Source organism: Phyllostomus discolor, chromosome 3, assembly GCF_004126475.2.
Source record: "Phyllostomus discolor isolate MPI-MPIP mPhyDis1 chromosome 3, mPhyDis1.pri.v3, whole genome shotgun sequence".
Taxonomy (NCBI): domain Eukaryota; kingdom Metazoa; phylum Chordata; class Mammalia; order Chiroptera; family Phyllostomidae; genus Phyllostomus; species Phyllostomus discolor.
In genome coordinates this window covers 109522640-109543131 of record NC_040905.2, presented here as the reverse complement: position 1 = coordinate 109543131, position 20492 = coordinate 109522640, and the positions used below count along the sequence as shown (strand labels likewise).

The following is a 20492-nucleotide window of genomic DNA, read 5'->3' as shown; positions in this document are numbered from 1 at the left end:
TCAACGGTTTGAATATCTTAGTTCCAAACTCTGGGCACATGTTAATATCAGAACCAGGTCTTACAACTCTGAATGTCCAGCTTTTTTGGTCAGTTGATAGGAATCTAATTGTGATGGTGGAAATGACAGTGTCTCTACACTCCAAAGCAGTCTTACATATCAGTTCATTTTGTAGTCCCTGCAGCCTATGTTGGAGAGTGGAAATATTTTTACAAAAATCAGAGCTAGGCAAGAAAGTAGATGTATTATACAGGGGTGGACAAAAGTAGGTTTACAGTTGTGAGTACACAAAACACAGGGTTGATTCTTTTTTTTCCAAAGATTTTTATTTATTTATTTTTAGACTGAGGGGAAGGGAGGGAGAAACAGAGGGAGAGAAATATCAATATGTGGTTGCCTCTCATACACCCCCTACTGGGCACCTGGCCCACAACCCAGGCATGTGCCTTGACTGGGAATCGAACCGGTGACTCTTTGGTTTCCAGGCTAGCACTCAATCCACTGAGCCACACTAGCCAAGGCTTTCTCTTTTACAATTTTATTTATTGGTTGATTCTTATATTATTTATTAATTATATTATTTTTTATACAAACAAAAGTAGGGTCAACCTACTTTTGTCACATGATGTATTTTTTCCTTTGCTATTGAAAGTGAATAGGGGTAAAAACCTGATGATTTACTTCAGGAAAGACAAATAAATTTCAACCTCTGTGCTCAATTTGTTTCATTGGTAGACCTCCCAAAACCTATTTTTTAATTAAACTATTTATTTTGAGATAATTTCAGATTAGTAGATTCACATGAAACTTAGGGAACAATGCAGAGATATTCTGTATACTATTTACTCAGATCTCCAAGGTAAAGTCTTTTAAAATTGTAGCAGCATATCAAAACCAGAGACTGATATTATTGATATATAAGAGCTACTTGATGCTCATATTCAGACACTGATTCCATTTACTGATGCAATATAATGATCTCATTCAGATTTTCCTTTTTATTTGTACTCCTATGCATGTGTAGATTGAGTTCTATACACTTTTAGCTCCTGCACTGGTTCATGTGTCCACACCACAGTCAAGATACAGCACAGTTCTATCATCATAAGGATCCCACATACTGCATATTGCCCTACTTCCTCCTACTCCCACCCCCATCCCTAACCTCTGACAACCACTAATCTGTTCATTTCTTAAAGTTACCAGCTTGAGAATGTTATATAAATGGAATATATAAACTGCGACATTTTGGGATTGGCTTCTTTCACTAAGCATAATGCTCTGGAGATATATCCAAGTCATTATATGTATCAATAGCATGTTCCATTTTCTTGGCGAGTAGTATTCTATGGGAGGAAGCTTCATTGGTGGAGACTCTGAGGCTGAGCAGGAAAGATTGCCATTATCACCCAGTCATGCCTGCCCCAGAGACGGGGATGGAGAGTAGCAGCAAGCATGGGTAACTGGCTTGCCTGGTTTAGATATTTGCACTGGTATTTCTAAGGGAATCAGGAAGGATAAAGAATTCACACCCATCTCATACTGAAGAACAGAATGCAGGAGACTCATAAAGACTATCGCCAACGAAGCTGCTGATAGGTTGAAACTTCTATTCCATGAGCTTGATGTGGAGCTCTAGTGGTATGGGTAGGATTTGAAGAAGTATCTCCAGCCACTTGTTCAGGGCTCTCTGCACTCCACCCTCTCCTCTGTTCTCTCCCACTTCTTTTTGCTGGTATTGCAGAGCACACAATCTGCAGGAGGAGCCTTGGCTCAGACCTGCCAAGTATAGATGTGGCTGCCTAGTTTGTTAGGTAGCCTGATAAACCTGTGAAATCACTGCCTTCCTCCTCATCCATGAAATAGCTGGATTCCTCCAATGCATGGAACCCATCTGTACTAACAGAATGTTGGTAGTTTGCACACTTGGAATGGAAAAATCATCTTTGGCTTGCCTTTGATCATATATACTAATTATTGCTAATATAGACACCAGATGATTGCATTTTATTATATCTTTGTTTTTCACTAAATGTTTGAATTGCTTCCTTGGGGAAAATTGTCATACTAATTAATTGTTTTGTGTTTTTCTTGACGTATCTCAGCACTGTCTGTGCCATGTGTCTGCTGTTCTAAATATTGAAGACATTTATAACAACAATAAAACTAATTTCTCCCCACAACTCAAATAGCTTCCCGTTTTTCAATATTTCATTTCTGACAAACAGATACTGATGCTTCCATGTTTCCAAAGCTCATGTGACCTTTGACTTTTTGTCAGTTTTGTTCACACCATAAAATCATATCTGAAGTGCCATTATTGTGTCCTTCATCAGATTCTCTCCTTTTAAAAAAATTTTAAAGATTAACATATCCTCTTGTCTCACATTTGGGTCACTCTAATCTTTCTTCACTTGCTTTCCAGTTGTAAAACTCGTTTATTTAAAATAAACCTTTCAGTTCACATTAAACCTAAGACAGACTTCATTTTTCAACCTCACAACCACACTGGCATCCAAGAATGGGCTCCAAATTTAACCAAGAATACCCCCAAAATTGGCTTCAAAGACTGGAATCCGAGAGTATTTTTATTGTTTTTATGGGGGGTTTTTTTCAGGAAAAAATTGTTTATCACTTCTCACATCCAATCAATTGTCAAATCTGCTGATTTTCTCCCCTTCATGATATACCAAATCCTTCTAAAATTCCGCAGTCTCCACCATTACTACCACTTTTGTCCAAGAGGCTGCCTTCTGTCACTTGTTTTATTGCAGCAGCACCCTAACTTGTCTTCCTGCTTCCAGAGCACATCCCCGACACTGGACTCTGCTGACAGCAACCAGTAGATCTTTTCAAATGCAGACATCATCATGACTTTCTCCTGCTTAAACCATTCAGTGGCTTCCTGTTGCTCCCTAGAGTGAGACTGAAATCTGTAACTGGTCTGCAGGGATTTGTGTGGCCTGCCTCCTGCTGTATTACTACTTTTCTCCTTTGTAGTGATCACCACTTAACATAGTCTGTACTTTTAATGTTTATCTTGTCTTCCTCCACTAGAATGGGAGCGTCACAAGTCCTGAAATTCATCTATCTATCTATATCTATCTATCTATCTATCTATCTATTTATCTATCTATGTAGTTTACGGGTCCTCCTTGAGTAGCTATGACCATAATATTGTTGGCCATAAATAAATGTTTATCGAATGAATGAATGAATGAATGAATGAATGCATCTATCAATGAATAGAAGGCTCTAGGAGCATTTACACATAGTATAATCTCAGTAAATATAGATTAGGATTGTTTAATTATTTCCAGCTGGTAAACTCATTTTTTGTTAATATATTTATGAATCCACATGTTAGTGGGAGAGTTGCCTGCAGGGACAGAGCCAAGACAAAGAGAATCGAGCGACTGTCATTTTTTGTTGTGTATCATGTAATAGTGATACCCACATATGCTCAAAAGAGAGGGACATGTTGGTAATGACTGGTATTGCTTCCTCCTCTCTGATTGTTGCAATGGCAGTGTACCTGCTTTGGGGCTCCTCTATTTTTAGATGAAGTATAACAAACAGGTAATGAACTACATGCTTTGATGGCAGATGGGGCTGTTTTCTTCCTGACTTTGACACATGCCAGGCATGTTACTTCACAAACAAGCAAGCAAGTACACCTGTGTTTCTTCTTCCCCTCTCTCTTTTCCACCTTTTTCTCCTCGTCCTCATCCCTTCCTACCTTATTCTTTAGTAAGATTGCATAAAATGGTATATGTTAAACACCTAACATACAGCATGGAATGTTTATGGTAAAATATATTTTATTACTTAATATACATGTATTTATAATTCCTATTAATTTGCTTATTGTTATTTTTATAATTTCTGTTAATTAGTTATTGTTGTTATTGATTCCACAAATAGTTTTCTTGTTCAATTAGCTGGAAAATCGCAGTACAAATAATTATCCTACTACTTTGTATTTTTATGATTTACACAGTCCAGTAAAGCCTTTTTGAGGGATAATCCTCATCTTAATTTTATTGAAGGGCTTTTTGTAATTCCTGTGCTATATTTTTCAGCAGTGTTTTAGTGTAGATAGCTGAGCCAATATATATATTTTTTATTTTTTAAATTCATGAGTACTGCAGGTTTCAACCTTGGAAGCTCTTTTTAATTTCTCCAACTCAGCTGTGAATTCTTCAGCCCATCTTTTACATCTCTCTAACCAATATCGCATTTATGGGCCCCAAACCAAGGTGCTTATGAAAAAAGATATCAGCTTTTTACTTTGTCTCACTGATATTATGCTCCCTTTCTGCTACAGTTTGGCTCAAATTGCTACCAGCTACTCAAATGCCTACCTTCATTATGCTTGAAGACCTTTATTTATGACTTCTATGAAGAACAATTTCTGAGATAGTAAAATGATTTTATGTTACTTTCTATTCCTGGATGATTGGCAGTGACTGTCTGCAGCAGGACTATGTAGCTGACTATGGAGTCAAAGAACAGGTTCATGAGGAATGAGTGCATGATCCATTAATGATGTCTGCCATGGTCACAGGACAGGAAGAAGACACAGTACATGTAGGGTCTATTTACTAAGCTTCCAGCAACACAGTGCTCGTTCCTGCCTGACTCATCTGCTGATTCCTTCCTTATTTGTATTCCTTCAGCACTTGATGCACTCACCTAATCCCCTTACCTTTAAGATGATATTCTTGCAGTAAGTAGGAATGCCCAGTGGAATTTGGTGCGAACAGAGGAAGTCATCACATGTCTGTGGTCTCTTGATCCTGCTATTCATGTAATTTAGGTCATAATTGTTCATCCTTCTCCTGTGAAAAGCAGCCTCTGGGGGTGTGAAGATGTAGCTTAGGAGTAATGACTAGGGGCTTTTATATCTACTTTAAGCCTTCTCTGTCCCATTTATTCATAACTCACCAGGAACTAGGTATCATTAAAATACCACATTCTCCTACTATATTGGGCCTAAATGTATATTGGACCTATACTGGATCTTAAATGGACATGCCTTTTTCAATGCTCTGTGTGTTGCTTTAGAATAGAATGGATAACTAACTTAATTACATATTTGCTAAAGATACCATGACCCTGACTACTATCAGTAATATATTTATTGCTAAGTGTGAGGCACTGGGTAAACTCTTCCAATCAGTATTTCTTTTAATCTTTAGGTCACTCTGAGAGCTAGGGAACATTATTATCTCCATTACTCAGATAGAGAAATTGGGTACAAGGTGGTAACATTGCTCAATAAGATGATATACCTAGTAAACATTAAAATCAATATTTGAAAATGGGTGGTCTAATTCCAGAGATCTCTGTACTAAGATACTGAAGATAAAGTTTACAAATGCATAAATTAATGAATTTCTTCATGGAGAGTTTTCTCCCCCATCATTTGAGTAGTTACTCATGAGAATCATCTCTCTAGATATTTGCAAGAATACAAGCCGGCATTTATAGAGGTGATGTCAACATGAATGCTGGACGTTGAAAAGTTTCTGGTCAGTCCTAAAGTGGAAAGATGGAATGTGATTCAATGGGTTTCCATTTGCAGCCCCCAGAATACAAGAGGTGATGCTCACTCCCACTTGTAAACAGGCTCAAAGGTTTGGAGGCTACCCAAGTTGAGTTTTCCAGGCAATGAACCACTAAAAACATATTTGTTCCCACAACACAGCCAGCTAGGAAGGTTTTCCCACTGGTACTGACATTTACTCTAACAAGAGTCTGTTTCCTTCTCTCAGAGCTGCAGCCAGCTCCTCACAAGGGAGCCGATATCTTGCCAGAGAAACCCCTCCAAGCTCTAGCAGACATGCCAGAGATGCCAGCAGTTTCCCCGTTAGCTGAAATGTTCCAGTAATAGTGGAATAAGGTTTGGGTTTTAAAGGAACAAGTTAAAATATTATTTATATATCATCTATGTATCTGTCTCTCCACCTGTCTGTTCATTCTATCTATCTATCATCTATCTATCTATATATCTATCTACCTATCATCTCTCTATTCTATTCTATCTCTTTATATGATGACAAAATGAATGTGTATTTATTTTAACATCAAGTAATTATATAAGTATAAATGAGGAAGTTTCATTATGTCCCAATATACTGATGATAAAACTGATGGAAGAATCCAGATGTCTTGATTCTTAGATAAATACAAGGCAAAGGTAACTTTAAAAGAGCTCTTTTTTCTCTCCTCTCCTGTTTCTCTTTCTTCTACTTCCTCCTCTTCCTTTGCTATTAAAGGATCATAGACTTAAAAGCTGGAGGGATAATGTAAGGTATTCTCTGGTCCATCCCCTCAAAAGTGGTTTGAATGAAGTTAAGGCAACTGGGATTGAGCTCCCGTTTTAGTCACCACCCAGAGCTGTGACTTTAAACAAGTCACCTAGCCTCTTTATTGCTCTGTTACATCGTATGCACTCACAGGCTTTTCTGTATTACCTCTAAAATCGTAGGGCAATGATAACGCCCAGCTTATTTATCTGCTAAGTACAGTGCCTCATTTATAAATAATTCCTAAACAAGTGAAAGCACCTCAGCTTGAGACTCTTAATTCTTATTTTTCTTATCTTAACATCAACCAACTAAGATTTGAAAAGGTTTTGACTTGCCTGAGTGGGACATGGGGAGTCTACCAGCCAATTCCTTTGAGTACTACCTTGTTTGATTTGGACAAAGGGGCAGAGAATTGTATAAATGTCACTGTGGAGAGCCTTTGTCCCCTGGTAATTAGTAACCTTATCAATTCAGAGCAAAGAGACATGTCCTGAGATTTCACTTTGGACTAAGGCACATAGGTGAGGGAATTTTATGACTATGTATGAAATTCCTGGGCTGGTGATGTTTTGTTTTTGGAAGTGGGTGAGTAACTTCATTTACCATCTGATCTGTCCATTTTGTCCCCTGGTTCTTCTGTTCTCTTTCTTACTTCGGAGAATCTCACTCTTTCTCACAGTTTCAATAAGCCCTGTCATGATTTCAATTTGTAAATAGAAAAATGGTTTTAGAATATGTTTTTTCAAGTTTGATTTTCATTTTTTCAGTGACAGAAATGATGCATCTCTGTTACAAAAATCCAAACCTGGGAAAAATAAAAGCACACAAAATATATAAAAGTCCCCTTCTGAATCCTACACTGTGAAGATAACTGTTTTCAATAGTTTGCATTTTCCCCTCTATGTGCCTGCACATACACAACCATATTTTAAAATCATCTTGGTGTGCACATCATGTCTTTACTCAATTTTATCCCACCTGAGAGCTGTACAGAAATCTTAGCATAATCTTGTATAATTTAATCTAAATCCTGTTCAGATGGGCTACTATATTATTCTCAATTTTTTATTCTGAAAACATTGCTGCCATACCTCTTTGAAGGCATTAAAAAAAAAACAAAACCCTGTAGGACAGGCAAGAAAGGGGCTACAAAACAAATCAACTGTCTCCTTTTTAAATTAATCCTAAATCATAAACTACAATTGGAGATCCCAGTTGGCAAGGTCCAAGGTGTGTCAGTGTGACCCCTGCCTGGAGTTGAGGCTTTGGAGAGCAAACTGTGATAGTTTCAATCAAAGGGCTCCAGGCCACAGAAGCAGAGCTACCATTTCAAATCCCCACCTGTGTCTTTGTCTGTCAACAATGCAATCCTGCAAATATTCACCCATCTCACAGGCACTTGTTGAATACCTAGTAGTGTTGGATGCTACCTATGTCTGACAGGGAACATGCAGGTATTTACAAGGTGGTTCGGTCCTTGCCAGGGCTGTTGTGTGCACTTGTGCAGTTTGTGCTCAGCTCCAGGCTCCCACCTGGTGAGAGAGGGAGGATATGCTCTGCTCACAAACTGTGCACCCTGGTGTGGGCTGAGTCCAGCCAGTGGGTCAAGTTGCCCTGAAGGCTACTGGTCCCCACTCTCTGAAGCTCTTAGTTGTTCTTTTTCAGGATTTTATTTCTTGATTTTTAGAGAAAGAAGAACACTGGGAGAAAGAGGGAGAGAAACGTTGACATGAGAGAGAAACATCTATTAATGACCTCTCCTATGAGCCCCAACTGGGGATTAAATTCACAACTCAGGCATGTGTCCCAGCGAGGAATCAAACTGGTGACCTTTTACTTTGTAGAATGACACCCAACCAACTGAGCCACACTGGCCAGGGCTGAAGCTCATAGTTTTAATTTTGTTTCCTCCAAGACTCACATCTGTGATTCTGAATAGGGTGGGGTTGTTCATTTTGATTTGCTTTTTACATGGCCAGGAATCAAGACACCAATGTTGCTTCTTTTTTTTAAGGATGAATTTTCAATTTTGTTATTGTTTATGCTGTTACAGGTGTCCCATTTTCCCCTTTTGCTACCCTCCACCTAGCCTTGTGCTCCCCACAGTTAATCCTCGCACCATTGTCCATGGTTCCTTCATGCAAGTTCTTTAACTAGCACTGCTTTCTTGATGTTTTTGTTACTAAATGTATATGTAGCATGAGACTCTTCTGTTTCTCTCTTCTCTCTGACACACAAATGTACCAGATTTCCCCTGAGAGAGTAAATAATCTATATTTAAAAGAAGAACCTAAATCCACAAACACTTGTGAGGTAAAAGGTGAGGTATTGAGGGTATGGGTCATAAGAAAAAGAAAAGAAAAAACTAGAGAGAAGCCCATGAATGGAATGTAATTCAGGGGTGGGAGCTATGGGAAATAAAGAGAGCAGGGATGGGCCGGAAGATTAAAGTTTGGAGATTAAGTTGCAGATTTTGGATATTAAGTTGCAAAGTTTGGAGATTAAGAGTGGGAGAAGCCCCAGGGTTGGGATAGCAGGGGACAGTTAACTGCCTGATAATCAGTTATAAACTGTTTGTCCTTTTCCTGATACACCTGATAAGTCAGGTGAGGAGGAGATGGGGTCTCTGTCTCTGTACCCTAATCTCCTCTTGGCTGACGCGCTACGAGGACTCCAACCATGAGTTCCAGGCAGATAGACACTAGCAATAATGTCAGTGGCACATGGCCAAACTATAGGGGAGCCCAGAGGAGCAGCTGTAGTGTGAATTTAGGACAGACAGCAAATAGAAAACATCACTCACAAACACAGGCAACATGCCCTAAGCTGTGAGACACCTCAGTGGTGATGCAGGACCAAAACATGAATGGTGCACAGACACAGCATCCAGCAGCATCGCTCTTTTGAACTTTCTTTCTGTTCTTATGATATCAGGGAGAAAGTCTCAGACTGATGTATCTGTGTCTACAACTCTTCGCCAGCACTTGCCAATCTCCCTTTTTAACAGAGAGAAGGCAGTTTTGGGGCTTAGCACACAACTATTCCCACAGTGTCCCATTTTCATTGTAGTTGGTTTTCTTTTGCCTTCTAATTATTCAAGTTCAGATACAGAAATGGGAGCACTTCTTTTAGACCAGGTATAGGGGCTTGAAGAGTGTCCCTCTGAATTCATGTCCCTCTGGAATCTCAGAATGGGACTTTATTTGGAAATACAGTTTTTGTGGATGTAATTATTCAAGAATCTTGAGATGAAATTGTTCTGGCAGCAGAGTGGGCTCTAAATCCAATGACTGGTGTCTTTATAAGAGAAATACGGGTAGATTTGGACTCACAGAGGTACAGAGGAGAAAGCCACATGAACTGAAACAGGGAGGGGAGGGACACAAGGACCCACCAGACACTGGTAGGACAAGGGAAATTTCTCCCCTAGAGCCTTGGGAAGAACACCTGGCTCTGCGACATGATGGACTTTTTCCCTCTGGAACTGTGGTGGTGGTGGGGGAACCACAAAGTTTGCAGTACTTTGTGTTAGCAGCCCTAGGAAACTTGTTCACCAGGGATATGCAAACTAAGGCCTGGGGGCCAAATCAGGTCTGCTGCCTGCTTTTGTAAATAAGTAAATATTTGCAAAAACACAGCATTGCTCATTCATTTGCATATAGTCCACAGTGGCTTTCAAGCTACCATGTCAGAGTTAAATGGTTGCAACAGAAACCAAATGTCCCAAAAAGCCTAAATTATTCACTGGCTCCTCACAGAAAGAATGTGCAGAGCCCTTCTTCCTGGGAAATGTTTAATTTGTGTGATTGTCTAGAGATGTTGGGGGATTACAGAGATTGTTCTTAACATTGTAGAACCACACAAGGTGGGAATTTTTTTAACTTAGATAATTTTTCTGAAGCAAGTCGTTTCCTCCCCAGAGAAAGACAAAATGTCCTGAAGTAGTTCTCAGCATTAGACACATTAAAGGGATTCAAGCAAAATGGTCTCCTCTCTGTTGACTCAATTAACATTACAGTTCCCTTATCAATGAGAGCTTTTATATACGGGCCACAGCTTTGTGTTGATATTATGAATGGGGTGGGGTTTCCCCAGAAAGCTGGTTTTATCTAGAAGGTTTACAAAGCTTGAATGAGTTCCTTCACTCTGACCTAGGCATGGATGGAGGTCAGACCTGTAGCTGGCCAGTGAGTGAAGGAAGGGAAGCTTTGTCTGATAGATGCTTGGGACTAAAGCTGAGAAAGCAAGACTGAGCAGACAAGAGACAGACTAAACTCTAAATCTTAGTGGTCAAATGAACTAAATGAAGAGGCAGCCTTTGGAATAGGAGAAAACATTTGCAAATCACATATCTGCTAAGGATTTAATGCCCAAAATATGTAAAGAACTCATACAACTCAACAACAGCAACAACAACAACAAAACCTAACAGCAAACAGTCTGATTAAAAAGTGGACAGAGAAGCTGAATAGATATTTTCCAAAGGAGACATAGATGGCCAATAGGTACATGAAAAGTGCTTAATATCCCTAATCATCAGAAAAATGCACATCAAAATCACAGTAAAGTGTCACCTCACACCTGTTAGACTGGCTATTAGCTAGGATGTACAGAAAAGGGAACTGCAGTCCCTCTGTTGGTGGGAATGTAAATTGGTTCAGCCACTATGGAAATAGTATGGAGATTCTTCAAAAAATTAAAAATAAAACTACCATAAGATCCACAGTCTCTCTTCTGGGTATGAAAACAGGATATTGAAAAGATCTCTGCAGTCCCATGTTGCAGGGTTATTCCAAGTAGCCAAGATACGGAGAAATCCTAAGTGTCCATCAGTGGATGTGAATGAAGAAGCTGTGATACACACACATACACACAATGGAATGTTATTCAGCTACGAGAAAGAAGGAAACCCTGCCATTTGCAACATGTATGGAACTTGAGGGAATTATGCTAAGTCAGATAACTCAGACAGAGAAAAACAAATATAGTATGATATCACTTAAATGTGGAATCTAAAAAAGCTGCACTAGAAGAAATGGTAGTTGCCAGGGACAGAAGGGTTGGGGAAAAGGGGAGATGATGGTCAAAGGACACAAACTGGCAAAATTATTTAGAAAATAAATGATTTCTAGAGATCTAATGCACAGCATTGTCATCATAGTCAACAATACTGTATTACCTACTTCAAAATTAAGAGAGTAGACCTTAAATATCCTCATCACAAAAAAGAAATAATAATTATGTAATGTGATAGAAGTGTTAGCCAACACTATGATGGGAATCATATTGCAATATATAAACGTACCAGATCAACACATTATATACCTCAAACTTATATAATTTTATATCTCAATAACAACAAAAAAAAAACAATAGAAACCTTAATAGTCCGATTGTCCTCCAGGTCACAGTCAGTGTGAACCTGTGCACCTCATCAGCCACTTCAGGAAGATAGCAATAGGACTTAATTAATTCTATTCATATTGTTACACAAAACTTTCCATTAAGTCAGTTGAATAGAAGCAGCCACACATACAAAGGGGGAGCCAAAACCCCCCAGAATTTATTTACTAAAAATTGTGTATTTATTCTTACATGTTTAAACTTCAATCACCTTCAAAGTGCTCTCCATTTGATGCAATACACCTGTTGAGATGTTTTTTCCACTGTTCAAAACTGGTTTTGAACTCACCAATTTTGATGCCTTTTAGTGCTTCTGCCTTTTTTTTTGTTTTACATCTTCCACATCAGCAAAATGTTTCCTTCTGAGGAATTTTTTTCATCCAAGGAAACAAAAAAAGTATCTCAGGGCAAGATCATGTGAATACAGAGGGTGAGGCACAAAGGTCATCCCATTTTTAGTCAAAAGCTGATGAACACTCAGTGCGGTGTGGGCAGGTGCACTCATAAATCACCCATCATGAAAGGGGCAAATGCACTGAAAGAGTCTTCCAAAAAAATTAATTGAAGCTGAACATGGCCTCCTACAAAAGGCCAACAGGTACACTGATACAGATGGATTCCTAGAACACTCACCTAGCTGGGAAAGCCTGTATTGCCAGGGCCCTGCCCTACAGAAGATAATTCTGGGTTTTTTTTGGGGGGGGGGGTCCCCCTCATATGTGCAAGAGCAAAGCAGTTAGAAGAATTTTATTTGTTTTTCTATTTTACATCTTGGTTGAGGCCATTTTTATGTCCTTCACATATTTTACTGAGAAGCCTCAACCACTTCTAGCCATAACTTCCTTTCCTTCCTGCTATGAATTTGCTTCCTATATTTACTCTTCAGTCCCTAAAAATATCCGTCCCATATTATTTATTCACTCCATAATGCATACCATCCAAAGACAACAATTTTACCAATAAATTGTTATTCCAATGAATAATTCATGTAGCCTTCATTCTCTTGACATGAACAAATATACTTTCAAATGGGAGGATTGTGGCTCTATTTTACTCTTAACTCCATTTTTTAACTTAATATTTTTAAAGGTTTTGTAATGTCCTTCCTTGGGTGAACTCCTTGGGGAATAATTCTAATACTCTAATTAAAAGAAATAAACTGTGGCATAGAACCATAACTAAATTTATACACAGCATTTGTTACATGAACAAAGAGGCATTTGGATGTGGAAGGAACAGGAGGCAAATCAGCCCATATTTCAGAGCAGGGAAAATGTGGAGTTCTCTCCTAATACGAAGGCAACGTCAATTGTTGTTTCAAATTCTGACAACGTCATGGCCATAGTTTCCTCATATTCACATGGGTGGGGCACAGTATTATGGTGATGATGAAAATGATAACTGTAATAACAATAATAATACTGTTATTTAATAATATTGTTATTTTTTAAGTTCTATGAAATGCTAGGCATTGTGCTAAGGGCTTTCCATACATCAGGGTTTCTCAACCTTGGCACTTTTGATATTTTAGGCCAGATAATTCTTTAAATGGGAAGGGGAGATGCCCTGTGTGATTGTAGGATAATTAGCAGTGTCCCTGACCTCCACCCACGAAATCCAGTAGCAATACATCCCTCCAACTTGTGACAACTAACAATGGCAGATATGGCCAGGTGTCACCTGGAGGATGGAATCTCCCAGCTGAAAAGCACTAATATGCATGATTAATTGCATCTTCATAATATTCTCACATGCCAAGGGCATTATTAGGTCCCACTTACATGAAGACAAAAAAAACAAAATAAGTGACAGAGTCAAACTTTGGTGCAGTTTGACTGCCACATTGATGTTAAAGCTATTTTTTTTTTTGCTTGAGACAATTCAGAGCATCAGTTTTTCTGCTTTCTCTTTTTACACACATGATATTTTCAGATTTAAAAATAGATAATTGATGTATTTAGTATTTTTGGCATAGATGCACTAAATAACTGATAGTATAAAATATTTTCCACAGAGATAACTTCAAATCCCTGAAGCCTGTTGCATAGGAAGTATAGATGACATGATGGCAAAATTAGTGATTGTTAAGACGATAGTAACAGTAATGATAGCAATTGTTCTTTGTCTTCGCACCACTATATATTGAGCAGTTTTTATGTGGCAGGCTAAGGGATTAACCTGGATTACCTGTTTAATTTTCATATCTGAGAGGTATCTACTTTGGTTAGCTTTTAACCCAAGGCAATGTGATTAGCTTTGTTTTGTTCTCTATTGTGTCCTTATCATTGAAAACCTTGGCTTGCACATAGTAAGGGTTTTATAGACATTGCATGAATGAGGAGATGGAATCTTGGAGAAAGTATAAAGATTGCTAAAGTGGTGATGGCTCTTCAACTCAAAGAGAAAGGTGATGTGACCTGGTGTGTCTGTCTTTCATGCTCTAAAGAGATCAGGTTTCTCCCAGTTTTCTCTTGCTGGTGATGGCAACAAGCATTCTCTTTCATATTACTCCATTTCCATTGGCAGTCTCTGTCTTCCACTTAGAATGTCTCCTTCATTTCTATTTGTATAAATCTTACTTAATTTTTGAGGCTCAGGTTAATCCCGACTTTCTTCTGGAACATTATCCCTTCATCCTTGGAGTCTCAGGGCCTCTCAGGAAGTTTGCTATCATCAACAGTTGAAGAAGAGCTCTGGCCATTGTGGCTTGGTTGGTTGGAGTGCTGTCCAGTGAACTGAAAGGTTGCAGGTTCAGTACCTGGTCAGGGCACATGCCTAGATTGTGAGTTTGGTCCCCAGTCAGGGTATATAGGGGAGGCAGCTGATCAGTGTTTCTCTCTCACATTGATTTTCTCCCTCCATCTCTCCCTCCTTTCCCCTTTCTCTAAAATCAACAAGCATGTTTTCAGGTGAGGTTAAAAAAATAATAATAACTGATGAAGTGCCATGAAAAACAGATCCTTTCAGTATGAAACCCCATGTCAATCTCTCTAAGAATGTGATCTTGATTAACTAGCTTAAACTTTTTGAAATCCTAATTTCCTCCACTGTGAGAATAATATTTCTGTACACCCTAGTTTACTGATGAATCAATGAGACCATGTTTAGCACAGTCCTTGACACATTGTGCCTTCTAAATAAATTACTGTCATCACTAATGTCATTTTCTGATTGATTTATAGAGGGTGGGGTAAAACTGGGCTTCCATTGTGAGTATGTGAAACACAGAGTTCATTCTTGTATATTATTTATTAATGATTGTATTACTTTCCATGAGAACAGCTGTAAGCCTACTTTTGCCCTACCCTGTATATGTATGTCTAATTTTCCCAACTAGATGGTAGTGTTATAGAAAAAAATTCAGAGTGGATCTTTAATATGCTTCAGAGTTCAGCACAACAGGTAAAACTGTGGCCAAGAGGCCACTGCAATGTTCAAAACGTAATTTTCTCTCTTTGCGTTTTGAACTCTGATATCTTCATCACTATCATGAAGAGACCATTTCCATTTACTCTGCCATACCAGAAGGGCCATTGCAAATGGTTTATTTATATGGTGAATAATCAATTGGTGCTCCCTGAGAATATAAGCTTCAGAACTGTAATAACTTGTTATCAGTCTGTCTCAATACTTCATTGAGGTCCCCGAGTCCTTTGAACGTTGGCTTTCCTGATTTCTTCTTTTATCTGTAAAATCTTGCTTAGCATATTGCTTAACGTGGGGTGATTCCTGAGACACATCTCCAGTTATGAAGGAGGATATGTCCCCAAGGAGAGCAGTTTCCAGAAAGGAGATGTGCACTAAGGTCCCAGGTCCTACTGTGAGGCTGTGTGGTGCAGTGGAGAGTACAGTCTTCACAAAGAGGCTGGTTTCTGGCTCTAATTTTTTTAGGATTCGCATGATATGCAGCAATTTAGAAAAAAATCTTTCTGTGCCCTAATGTTCCTATTTGTAAAATAAAGCATCCATATTGGATAATTTATGGATTTAGCTTTCATTTCTATAATTCTGCATCTCAGAATTGAAGTTCAATGGTATGAGCCAATAATTCCATATTTTTTATATGTTACCTAAAATTCAAATACCTAATAATAAATAACTCAAAGGGCTTTCAAATCCTATTTTTTAAAAAATCTACTCCCTTCATACAAACTCTTTATTTTTAGTTTTTATTGTTGAAAATATTATAGCTGCCCTCATTTCTCCCCCTTTGCCCACCTTCTCCTGCCCTTGCCCCCATTCCTTCAGGCAGTCCTCACTCCGTTGTCTCTGTCCATGGGTTATGCCTACCATTTTTCATCCAGTGCCCTCCTCCCCCCATTCCCCAATGCCCCACACGTTTTTCTAATAGAATAGAATAAAAGTATAAAATAAATAAAAGTATAGAATAAAGCGGAATCTCCCCACTGCTGTGTTTATAATGTAGAAGACATTGTTATTCCCACTATGACTGTGGTGGACAAAAAATACATACTTCTCTCACTCTCAAATCGACCCTTTGATCCTCAGGCTTTTATCAGCAAATCTGAAGTGCTACCTTCTGCAAATTAGCACCACTTCCTGAGAAACTGCACCAAGTTCCATTAAATGTAATTAGCATTCTCATTGTTTCCTTCACATTGCCAATAACAACAACACAAATAACTCTTTTTGGGTTACCTTGAACATGCATTACCCAAGCTATACGAACAGTGTCAGCGTGAGACTGGAAGCAGCAGACAGGAGAGCATCTTCACATTCAACTTTTGAGTTCACCTTCTTGGGGGCACAAAGTGGCAGAATCAAAATCTTTAGTTTTGGCTTTTCAAAGTGCACCTTGGCTTCCCAGAGTAAAGTTAAACAGCTGGCACAGTGCCTTTTAAGTCAATTATCTCCCTCAGTTTATCACTGACCTGCTGTGGGGTTCAGAAGCAGAAGACTCAAATACCCTAGAGCAATACATTTCAAAAGTAAATTTTGAGAACCCCCTTCCCATATGGTTTTGTCTAAAAGAATTCCAAGCAAAACAGTCTATTTTCCCTAGAATTTCACGACAGAATAACATTTTAATACCCACCAACAAGAAGAAAGGATATGAGCTCAGAATGAAGAACAGTGCTAGATATTGGACACATTTTATTAATAATAATTACCAAAATACAAATATAATTTTACCAAAGTCACTAAAGTAAGAATTATAGAACTAGTTTATTTACATAAAAGTAAAAGAGAAACCACTACTTTGCTTTCCCTTTTAGAAAAATATTTTGTTGTTCTATTACAGTTGTCCCAATTTTTCCCTCTCTGCCCTTCTCCACCCAGCCCATTCCCCACTCCCACAGTCAATCCCCACCTTGTCATCCATGTCCATGGGTCATTCATACATGTCCCTTGACTAGTCCCCCACCCTCTTATTACTCTTCCCCCTCAGTTTCACTTTTGGGCATGGAAACCTACTCAAAGTGAATCTGCATTTAGAAAGCATTATTGTAAGGGACTTTTACCTAAAGCACAATGCCACAACCAAACACACCCTCCAAACCCTATTCACTTTGATGCTATGAAACAGGCTTCTGAGAGACAACCAGATACATGTGCACATCTGTGCTGAAAGGTTCAGGGAGGAGGGGGCTAGTTTCCCATGTTTGGTGTGAAATTGAGTTCAATTTGACTGGCAATTTTTTTCTCTCAGAAGCCATTTTCTCTCTTTCTTTTTTGCTCCCTTCCTTGTATTTCAGCATTTGTCATTTCAATTACAGTACTGCATCCTATTTTTACACTTTGGATGCAATTTTCAGAAACACTAAGGAAAGAACAGTGAAGATATTAGGAGGTGGTAGTTAAGACTGAGCGTGGCTCTAAGAGGGTGGAACAAATTTAGCACGTTTTTATTTTAACCATCTATTAAAACGTAATTCCACAGATGTCTATAGTTAAATCCCACTTACAGCTCAAAGCATCATAAAATTGAATAAAGTAATATTCTCTAGCACAATGTCATAACTATTATATTATACAAGTTAAATAACTTACTATGCCCACTTGCTTCTTTAAGAATTGAGGGTGAAAATCCAACATTCCCCATGCTGGGTCACAGTAAGAAACAAAATTAAAGACAAATCATTTAGTCATCTCTCAAGAAAGGGTTCAGCCTAACACAGTGAGCTGGTTGGTGGCTTTATTCATTCGATGCATGTGCTTTGTATTATATGCTGGATGGTGACAAGAGCACATACGATGCATTCTCTGGAACTTATTGTCCCTTCCCCGTGGAAAGTCAGTTTAGCTCTCTTTGTAATTTAATTAATCTTGACTCTCATTGATGGAAATTCCACTTGGATGGAGTTAAAATGGGAGAAGGTGGACTTTATTTAGCCCATGTGATCAAAAAGAACAGGAGATGTTGGAACCAAGTAATGATATGATAACTCATCTACTTCTCTCCGCCTCTCATGTATTGCCATATTGGCTTCATTCTCTTTGAGTGAAAATGGTTTTTGTTTGTTTGTTTGGTTGGTTGGTTTTTGACCAGGCAGGTAACAAAACATAGGAAGCTCTGGGATTTTAATCTCATAAACTTATTGTGAATCCAGTTGGTTCTTCATCTAAATACCATAACCTTCTTCCCTCTCCTAGCAGAGTACAGCTTTTGCTCATGTATTCACTCGCATATCCATCTCTTTCCATCAGGTTCATGTGACACTGGAGAATCTGACCTCATCTCTATTTGGCAGTGAAATGGTACAGGGACTTAACTTGTCTAAGCCAATCCTAACAATCCTACTCCCCTAGCCAACATTTTATTCTGGAAGCCAAACTGCAGGTTATTATTGTACAATTACCCTCATGGTTGATAGTTAGGCATTTGACCTAAGAGGGCTCAAGTAGTGTTTAGTCTATCTCTCAGATAATTATGATGTACAGTAGTTAATTCCTTTATTGTTTAAGCTAGTTTAAGTCTGGATTTTTATTATTTGCAGCCAAAAGCATTCTCATTGGTAAACACCTTAACACAACAGAGGAAACAGCATTCTTCATAGCTGACTCCACTTAGGAAAATCCAGAAGGAGAACATTGGTTGTGTTTGCATCCTTTGCAAGTAAATAGAGCATGATATTTTCCAGGTTTGTGTCAGATAAGCTCACGTCTGTCTCTGTGATCTGTAGCTTCCACCCAGACTTATGTATGGGATGCAATTTGGCATAAGACTTAACAACTCAATTACAGGATAGAGAAGCTGAAAGAGAGTAACCATGCCCACAAAATTTTTATATGTTTACAACTTTATTGAGGTATAATTTTATATCACAAAATTCATCTATGATAAATATAGAACCCAATTTTAAATATACATAGAGGTATGCAAGCATCATCGTAATCCTGATTTAAGGCAGTTTCATCACCCCAGTGATTTACCCTGTGCCTGGTTGCAGTCACTTCTGCTTATATACTGAGTATAAGACAGCCACTCATGCTTTCTGTATCTATAGATTTGCCTTTTCTGGACCTTTCATATGAATAAAATCATACAATATATAGTCTTCAGCACCTGACTTCTTTAACTTAGCAAAATGTTTTTGAGGTTCACCCATATCAATGCATGAATCAGTAGTTTCTTTCTTTATATTGCTGAGTAATAGTTCATTGTATGGATATACCACATTTTGGTTTTCTATTCACCAGTTGCAGATACTTGGATTATTTCCAGATTTTTGGCTATTGTGTATAATGCTGATAAGAACGTTTGTTTTCATGTTTTTGTGTGGACATAGGTTTTCACTTCTCTTGAGTGGATACTTAGGAGGGAAACTGCTGGGGCCTATGGTAAGTTTTAGTTGAACTTACATGGCCAACATATTTTCCAAAGTGACTCCACTTTGGAAATATAAATATTTTATATTTCTAACAGCAGTATATAAGGGTCCTGGTTGTGCCACATCCTTGCCAACTCTTGGCATAATCTGCTTTTTGAACATAGCCATTCTAGTGGATATGCAGAGGTATTTCATGGCAGTTTTAACCTGCATTTCCCTAGAGTACCTCTACATGTGTCAGACCTTTTCATAAAATAACCTTGTTCACCTGTGAAATGGAGCTCATCAACTGAGTCTTACATCTATAGCAATAATTCCCCTTGAGGATGTCAGCAAAGGAAAGAGGAAAAAATTCCCGCAGACATGCAGGACAGGGAGCTGACCCCTTCCCTGCCCTTTTATATTCATAGCAGGGAAGCTACAGACTAGTTGTGGCAACATGGTGTAGGTGGGGGCACTGACCTCACATGCAACTGATCCCATTTGTGGATAAGGCACATTTCATCCCGGAACTCTGCCTTGGAGAAGATAAAATCGGTTCACTGTCCCACCCTCACAGCCATGGGCCTCTGCACTGGTGCTCGAAAGCCACACATGACCTTGTCAGTACAAGCTTTCTGAGATTGCCTCTTCCAGACACACAGTAGTTGGTGTTATTTCCTTTATCTTTGATAAAAATGACTTGCTCTCTCTCGGGGTAAAGCAAGTCTGCACACATGTTTCTCAGTTGGGTTGCAGTAATCTGTGTTTTTTTTAGGAAAAGGTTACTTCTTAGAGGAGTTGAAAGGACTCAAGGTTCATACATTGACCCCCTGGGCATAGATGAGCCCAAAGAAACAGATACCAGTTCCTGTGTTGCAAAGGTTTTGAATCCTTGATAGCTCTGAAAGCAGAAGACTAAATACCTGCGAGGTGAGTGCAGAGCAGCCAGCTGACACATAACTGACATGGAGCTCAGCCAGAAGAAGTCCCTATTAACAGA

At 38.7% G+C, this 20492-nt stretch overlaps 1 protein-coding gene and 2 long non-coding RNA genes across 6 annotated transcripts in view; 2 read left to right on the top strand and 1 right to left on the bottom strand.

The window, feature by feature from the left end:
- RBFOX1 (RNA binding fox-1 homolog 1) overlaps positions 1–20492 on the top strand; it is a 1508648-nt gene that overhangs the window by 1003460 nt on the left and 484696 nt on the right. The gene's annotated exons all lie outside the window — the stretch shown is intronic.
- LOC118499260 lies at positions 227–7586 on the top strand. Its single transcript, XR_004901785.1, has 3 exons — positions 227–236; positions 2282–2285; positions 7454–7586. It is a non-coding gene; the product is annotated as an uncharacterized LOC118499260 (long non-coding RNA).
- LOC118499261 lies at positions 2445–3651 on the bottom strand. The gene is made up of 2 exons (XR_004901786.1): positions 3147–3651; positions 2445–3109 (listed from the first exon to the last, which is right to left on the bottom strand). It is a non-coding gene; the product is annotated as an uncharacterized LOC118499261 (long non-coding RNA).